At 40.2% G+C, this 8695-nt stretch overlaps 1 protein-coding gene and 1 long non-coding RNA gene across 2 annotated transcripts in view; both read right to left on the bottom strand.

Moving 5' to 3' along the window:
* LOC116703247 (transmembrane protease serine 9-like) overlaps window positions 1–8695 on the bottom strand; it is a gene marked incomplete in the record, with an annotated part of 81409 nt that overhangs the window by 53530 nt on the left and 19184 nt on the right.
* LOC116702571 (uncharacterized) overlaps window positions 1327–8695 on the bottom strand; it is a 22357-nt gene continuing 14988 nt past the window's right edge. The window contains exon 3 of the long non-coding RNA XR_004335197.1: window positions 1327–1426. This is a non-coding gene — a long non-coding RNA (uncharacterized LOC116702571). The remainder of the gene's footprint in view (window positions 1427–8695) is intronic.

Here is an 8695-nt window from a genome sequence, read left to right as displayed (position 1 = left end):
TCATAGACCGGGACAAATACATATGTGCTTGATGTGCTGATGCTGTTAAAGCATGGTTATGTGTTTACATCACCCATGAAGATTTTCATGAAATATGCTGTAATTGTAATATTCCCAAGAGGATAAATCCTAATTTTTCAGCTTGACCACTAAGTTTCCTTTACCCATTAATTTCTAAATTAATTAGAAACTCTATCTGGGAATTTTGACCACAAGTAGCACACATGTTTTTACAAGTAAATACCTGTGTTGTACCATGAGGCAAGAGGGCCCGATGTGGCTCCATGCAGCAACGCAAAGACAATAAGAAGAAACGGATTGCGATTTAGAACAGCCCTAATTAAAATAAGTCCGAACATGTTGAAACAATTTGAATTTGTGTTTTTGTTTTTTAATTGGCTTTTGGAAATGTTTTTCTTCTTCTTTTTTTTATAAGATAAGACACTTAAACACCTTTGTAGCCCTAAGGAGACACACACAGGTGTGATTTGATGAAAAACTATTAAAACTAACCAGAAAACTCCCCAGGTGAATTTGTCACCTTTCCTCCCAGCACCATCACCAGAACAAACCCTTTACACAGAGGCTCTTTGCAGTAATTCATCTTTAAATATTTAAAACTTACTGATATTTAAAATTCTGTTTTGTTGCTTATGGGAAAGAAGATGGTACTCATTTTTACTCTTAAATGTCTGAGTAAACTCAGTGTTGTCACCCTTGTATTGAAATAAAAATGTAACCAGCTGCTTCCTGACCCACCTCCAGATCCAGTGTCCCCAGCCGGTCACCAGGAGCTAACGCCGCTGAAGAAGGTGCTGGCTGGAGCTGCCAGGCAGACAGGAACAATGAATCATTGAAAGTCACCGGTGACGAGAGCTTCAGGGGACAGATGTCGTTATCATTAGTATTGGTTATAGTTAGGATGTATGAGTGGTGTTACGTCCGAGACACTCCATTGGGGTTGGGTCCCTGTAGCTCTGGATACCGATACACAGTCAGATCGGTGGATGCTAAAGAAAACAAACAGTTCACAGAAGTTAGAGAGAGCAGTTAACAAAACAAAACCACTCTAAGAGAATCTGCCCTTAGAGTTTACCTTGGAAGCAGTGAGCAGCAGTCAGCACCCATCCATTGTTAATGAGGATCCTCCACAGAAGTGCCTCCCAGTGATTGCAGACTGACTTGCCAGGCCACTCCCCCAGGGCGCTCTGTCCTCCAAAAAATCCTGGTGTGAGCGGAGTTATACCGCACACTGCAGAAGGGACAGACAACGAAATCAACAGTGAGGCAATACTTCCTCCTCTCTCTGCGGATTACCACTGAGCACTGCTGGGATTATAAACTTTAACTGTTGGTTGAGGATTGTGATCATGGGATGCTCTCAGGTGTTTCTAATCCAATAGAGTCCTAAGTAACAGAGGAGAAACTTCATATTTCGTCATTTAAGTGTGCTCACAATGCCATTGCCTTCACGGGTTGACGGCAAATATAACAATGACGACATAAACAAAACAACCAAAATCCAACATGTTGACACTGTTGAAATAGTAATAGAACGCCTACCATCAGGGTTGTGAGTGAGCACTGAAAAAATAGGAAACAAACATAAAACACGATTTAAACCTATCATATTTACTGTGGCCTATATGTGATCATTGTAACCATAGAATTAAAACTGATGACCAAGTCATTCAAAACACAAATATTTTTCTTGTCTGACGACGTCTTTCATTGCTTTGTACAGTGATAGACAAGATGGAGAGATAACCATTGATCTGTAACAGAGGCAAACTTTTTTTTTATGAAAGTGAACTATGTGAAAATATATTTTTCTTTGACTAAAAAACTGTTTCAAAGAGTTACTACTCTCTGCATCACATGAGTGATCTTATGTGAATATTTGATTTCTTCAATATCTAACGTTAATCATTCGTTTTTATACACATGCTATATGCTCATTCCTACATATCTTTGTCATGTGTTTTTTACATGTGCAATATGTTTTCCTGTACCTTATAACATACAAGTTCACAGTCTTACATAATGAAAATGACATGGTCAACCCTGTCTTGGAGATATATTTAAACAGACAAACCTATAGTTTTTCCCACGTCATAAATCTTGACTCTGCAAAATGTAAGGTCTTGATAAGCAAGAGACAAACACAAGTATTCTGTTATATAGTTTGTTTTTATGGTGGAGGGTGGGACACACAGCGCTGTCTTCTCTACCAACAGCACATCCTTTACACTGACGTCTTGTTTAAGTTTGACACAGATAGCTGTGTTCCAGGTCGTGCTGTCCCTATCCCACCACTGGTTTATTGCCTACAATCCTCATGCTTCAGTAACCCCCAGAGTTGACGACAGGAACCGGACAGGACATTTTCTCTCAAAGCATGTATTTTTATGTGTGAAAACTGTTACATTGCACACATAAAGACTAGAATCCAAGCTCCGCGAACAAATGAACGTATTGAAGCTAGATGAAGTACGCGTCTCATCTGCTTCAGCAAAAGTGCGTCTCGTCTCAAAAGATATATCACAGGCCAGATGTGGAGAACTTATACCCGCATTACACACAGTCTTCCATCTTAAAACGACAAAAACATAATTCATTTTACCCTAATTAGAATTGCCTTATCAAAATGCATGTAATTTTAAGCAGACCTTAGAAAATTGTATAAAGTACCAGATACCCGTATCCCTGATTTCTATGATGATGCTATGGGCTGTGTGCAGTTTTAGACTTTCTAACCAGGGGAGAGGAGAGAAAAGTAGTGATTCATAGTGACTGACAATCTGTAATAGGTTATCACCACTATTACCCTCCAGACAAAGTTACCAATCAGGCTTAATTAGCTAAGCTAATTATTCCTGAAGCTTTAAAAAGATCCCAGGTTTAAGGTTGAGTTTTCTCTGCAACATCTCGCGGGAAATGGCGACCCTGATTCCACTGCATTTATTGATAGTTACTGCACACTTTGGACAAATCTTCTTGGTTGTTTGACCTCCTGAAACATTATAACAGACCAGATACAATTTGGACCTGAAAGAGTTTTAGAGATTGACTAACTGGCACCTCTTAACTTTGATCACTTTCATACATTTACCAAATTTTGCACTCTTCTCATTTCACATGTTTCATCTGGGTCCTGTTTAGTTCTTAATGAGCACCTTGTGCTTGCCTGTGTGGCAGAACAATGTGCGGATGAGAATAGAATACAATTACAATAGTGTTACAAACAAATAGGTATGTATAATGATTAGTTGTTCTGTTTTGAAAGAGTAATGAATGATTAGTTACTGTTTTTCAGAAGGGTAGTTACTCTACTACGTAACTACCCTTCTGAAAACAGTAACTACCCTTCTGAACCAGGGTAAACCTTCGAAAAAAAGTAACTACCCTTCTGAAAAACAGTAACTACCCTCTGAACCAGGGGACTACCCTTCTGAAAACAGGTAACTACCCTTCGTGAAAAACAGTAACTACCCTCTGAAACAAACATTAACTAAACCTTCTGAAAAACCGTAACTACCCTTCGAACCAGGGTAACTACCCTTTGAAAACAGAACTAATTCGTTCCTTTCAAAAACAGCAATTAATCATTAACTACCTCTTTTTTGTGTACCTCATTGTAAAGTGTTACCATTGTTAGTTTGTTCTCCCTAAGTATTTATTTTAGTACTTCAGAAGTAGTATTTGAATACAGATTTGCATGTTTTACTTCACTACTTACTACTTAAATTATGAAAAGAGACTCCTCTCAGTGTGCGTCCACTCAGTAGATCTCAAACATGATGGTTCGGTGTGTGCAGTGAGGAGCGCTCTACCCTGTGTCAGGAGAAGTCGCAGAGCCACCGCACGATCACCTTGTACAGAGACCATGAGTGTAAGTACGTGTCATCGATCTACTCGCATTAAATAATCTTCTTGTGCCCTCCCCTCCCCTTCCCCTCTCTCTCTTATAGTAAGACAACCATTCTTACTGTCAGAAGCGATCGCCCAACCCCTCACTGCTAACACACTGTTTAACCGGATACCAAACATGCCTTTTAACAGTAATACATTCACAATGTTTGTATAACATTTGATAATTATGTATTTTCATTATTATTCACGTGAATTTTAGTCCACTTGTACATTCACAGGAAAATGTTGTTTTTTAACATTTATTTCACATCGTGAGTAACTAAAAAAATGAAAAAAATAATGTAGTAAAATGCAAATGAATTGGTACAATTGAAACGTTCTGACTTGTGAGCTCTTATGAGAAATCAGTGTTGTCAGAGAATTTCCCTCTCGACATTTCATTCAACATATATTCACATTTTACAAAAAGAATCAGGGTGTGGTGAAAGGCCAGAAGCGAAAACAGATTTGTCTATCAGGTCTTAGTTTTCTTACTTCTTCGCATCCTCTCTTCTGCAAGAAACGCCCTGTCACATTCACACAGCTTCCCCACATTCCAACCTGGAAGCTGCACAGTACAAACCACAGGTTGATCTGCTGGCCACTGAGCAGCTCACTGGAGCAGTTGGAAGTTAAGGGCTTGTCAAGGGCACCTTGGTGGGGTAATAAAGGACATACTTGCTCTTAATTCACAATGTACTGTTACTGCATGGGCTGAGAAAACGTCTGTACTTTTACCGCTGATACAACAGAATTTTTTATGGGACTTTGAATAAAGCAATTTTACCGGGTAATATTTTTACATAATACAACAAAGCACTTGATGAGTTCCAGTCTATGGTCAGATGCTTTTGTTTTATTTTACCTTTAAGTGGATGGCCAGCGCATCTCACTTGGCAACATTCCTCTATCTCCACAAAGGTTGAAGGTGACTGGTCAGCTTTAGTTTTAACACCTCCAGGTGGTTTTGTACAGTCCTGGTGGAGAGGTTAGTGTGTCCTTATGACCTGAGGGGGTGTGTGAGGACGCTTGGTGTCCTGGTAGGGTATCCCATGGCAAAAGTGTTGTCAGGCGAGGGGCCAGTAAATACCAACGAAGTTCCAAAAACCCTAGAGTAAATGAGGAAGAGGTAGAGTTACTCTCCCCGGAAGAAGCCAGGGCCCCATCTGGGCCAGGCCCACATGGAGGGCTGTCTGCGAGCGCTGGTAGCGGGTTTGCCACGGAGCCCGGGGCACAGCCTGAAGAAGCAACGTGGAAATGCTATCCACCATGGGCCCATCACCGTGGGAGGAACCACTGGGGCGCTAGCAATGCACACAGATGGCAGTAAGGTAGGGCCTGATGGACAGCCCGGGCAGCAAGGCTCTAGGGACATGGAATGCACCTCTCTGTGAGGGAAAAACCACCATGTTCAAATAGGGATGCAATGGTACAGAGCACCTGGGTCAAAGGTCAATGATCAATTTATAATGGTTCAATCGGATCTGAGGTCAGTATTTTGGACACTTGGGTGAAGAGAGGGACGGAGCTGTCAAGCAGTCACCATCTGGCAGTGAGTTGGGTCAGTGGGGGGCGGAAGACTCTGGACGACTGGTAAGCCCAAACAGGTAGTGCAGGTAAATTTGGAACACTTTAGGAGGCTTCTGTCTGACAGACTTTCATCTCACACCTCCTGACAGAGCTTTTATGCATCCGGTGGAGGTGGGGACATTAAAATGAGTGGACAATGTCAGAGATGGGAAGTAACGAAAACCAATACTAGGTGTCTTATAAACGACGATGCAGGTCTTCAAAAGAGCTACACACATAGAAGGCCCCCTGCTGGGGTACTACTCGCAAGACATTCCCAAAATGGCTATCTGAGAGAGATGTTGAGATAGTAGGCACAGAACGACTCCGGGCAATGTGCTGCGAATCTCTAAAGTATGGGTAACTTCTTAATTAATGTCAGTTTATTAATTCATATTTATCCTTTATGTTTCCAGAGGCATATTTGAGCACACAGACATGAGTAGCCTATGTCAAGGGGAAGCTTGCAAAAGAGAAACTGGATCTGGAATTCTCACAGAATCACAATGAATTCATATTTTGCTGTGTCAGTCAGAATCTATTAAGCCGGAGTCCCAGTCTCGTCACAATAAATATATGTGATGTTTTATTGGCAGACTCCGTTTTAAAAGTAGGCAATGGCATATAGAAGACTTTTTTCCATGGCCACTGAAGTTTCTCGCGTGTACTCTAGTACCATTTGTTGGTCAGGTAGCTTTGCAAAAATTGTGTGTGTATGTGTGTGGTTGTTTGTGTCTGTGCGAATGCACAGTATGGTGCGTGTCTGAGTGTAGATGTCGTGTGCAGGAATGTTGTCTTTCCCACTGCTGGTCACTGTTCTGATTACGTTCTAAGAAATAAGCACGAATAATGATCAAATATCTTGTTTCTATATTTTTTAACCGTTTTACAATTGAATGTCCTGTTTTCTACAAAAAAAAAAGAAAATGGACAATCTGATCAGAAAGTGATTCACAGGGGTAATTGCAAATATGAACCAGAAAGAGTTATACACCATTGGTTATGGAGCTAAAAATGAAGTATTATTATCTATCAGCATTTTTACTATAAATGTTATTTATGTATTGATTAAAGCTAATAAGTGGTGGGTCCAACCAGACCTGGGAAATAGCTGGGTAACAAAAATATGACACCACACAAAGGTTAATTGGCGCAGGTGTTCTGGATGCAGGCTTGTGCAATCTGATCCGAGTACTTATATGTAATATTTCGGTACCATCTTAGGTCACTAAAACGCAGTCTACAAAGCCTTGGGAGTTGCGCCCATCAAACGCATGGTCAAAAGGTTGCGGAAACGGACTGGATTCTTTCAAATCCGGACTTTGCAAGGATTTTTTCAACTGCAAATTTAACCTGCTTCAAACAACTTTTTCTTGCGTAACAGGGTTTTACAAATGAGGCCCCGGATCTTCACTCTTGCAAGGGTATAGAGGAGGGGTGAAGGGAGGAATCTAATCCTGGATGACTAAAGTGAGAGCTGCTTCGAGGCATTGTCAGGGTAGGGAGGCGTTGCAGTTCAGGGGGCTGGGAGTCTTATGGCTGTTCTTGAGATGATGTGGTCCTAAAAGGCACATTAACTGTAAGCTGTGAGCAGTCACTGTTACAAAACATGAACATACATAACATTGAAAATGCTACTTAGTGATGTATTATTAAAGTGTAATGCACTGAGCAGGAAGGGGCCGGGAAAGTAACTAAAGCTGTAGTGAAAGTAGTGGGAGTAAACCAACTAGATTGACCTCTGCAAAGTTGGGGAGTAAAGATGAAGTGTGGCATAAAAATTAAAATACTCAAGTAAGTACAAGTACCTTGAATTTGTTCTAAGTACAGTACTTTCTTAAAATAAAGTCTATGTTTACTAAAAACATTCACTATTCTAGCATATAGTAACTGTATGTACTTTACACACTATACTACGGTAGAAAATGTATTTAAATTACTTAGATTTTTCAATTAAAAGTATGACTACAACCGTAAGAAATAAGCACAATGGAAAATTCTGCATTCTAAATTTATAAAGGGAAAAGTACAGAGTGTCTAGCAATGTGTATTACAGTATACGAGTAGAATACTGATGCCTATTTTATAGTGAAAGATTTTTTCCATTACATAAACATAAACAGAGCTAGGAGGCCTTCTCCTCACTACCGTTTGTAAAAGGTAAATAAAATCAAATGGTTGTGTTTCTGTAACTGGCACTAAACATGGTAGACAGATGAAGGAAGATAAATAGGAAAGTAAACCTGACCATTGAGAACATTGACCTCAAGTCACCATGTGGAGATGTAATGACATTGTGGCTCCCCCCGTGTTAAAAACCAGACAAACCATGTCTTCCTAGGACAAAATCTATTCATTTTAACTTATATTTGGGTTTGCACTACTCCGGAAAGTGTTCTGAGTTATTCAAGTTTTTCTTAGGATCGATTTACTTATTTTTCCAAAACAAAATTTCATTATACAATGCTATAATCATGTAACATGGTACACAAGTCTAAAATTGTGTACATTTCTACAACATCCGAGGAGATGAAGGAGCGGTTATTTCTGTCATTATTTTGAATACAGCAAGTTTGCTACTTTTGCAAACAGATTTGCCCTTTAATATCAGTCACTCCGGCTTCAAGTATCTCGGTGTTATACATGAAACCAACATGTTTGGTCTTTGCTGCTACCCTTTCTCCGCTTTTAACCAAAATTAAGGGAGCAGTGCTTCTACTGTGAAAATCGTATGTTCCCCCCCTCACGTTTTTCCACATTTTCAATATGGCATAGCAAAGGGTTAAAGTGCTTCATTGGTTTACATTCCCATATTTTGAGAGTTTACCATGTATCATTGTATGGTTATTCTGCCAACACCATCTTTTGTTACCTTCAACTTCGTCGCTTTGTTTCAAAACATCTAATTTTCCCCTCCTTACCCTCCCAACAACATGGACAGGTTATTGCTAACTTTCAACCCAATCAGTGGATCTGTCCACAAAATATATAATCACATCTGATCTTTTGTGGTCCAACAGCTCATACAATCCAAGATTGCGGGGCTGTGGGGGCCTGAGACTCCATTTTCACTGACAGCCTAAAGTGGCAGACGTTTTTAATGTACCTGAGCATTTTGTGTAATCTTGTGCACCGATAATGGTCCCCTTTTCCCAATCACAACTTTTATTTACCTGCAGTGGCCGGCTGCGTGTTCTACACTAAACTCTCCCCC

This window comes from Etheostoma spectabile, chromosome 15, assembly GCF_008692095.1.
Source record: "Etheostoma spectabile isolate EspeVRDwgs_2016 chromosome 15, UIUC_Espe_1.0, whole genome shotgun sequence".
Classification (NCBI taxonomy): domain Eukaryota; kingdom Metazoa; phylum Chordata; class Actinopteri; order Perciformes; family Percidae; genus Etheostoma; species Etheostoma spectabile.
The sequence above is the reverse complement of the archived record's forward strand: the minus strand, read 5'-3'. Positions and strand labels throughout refer to the sequence as shown.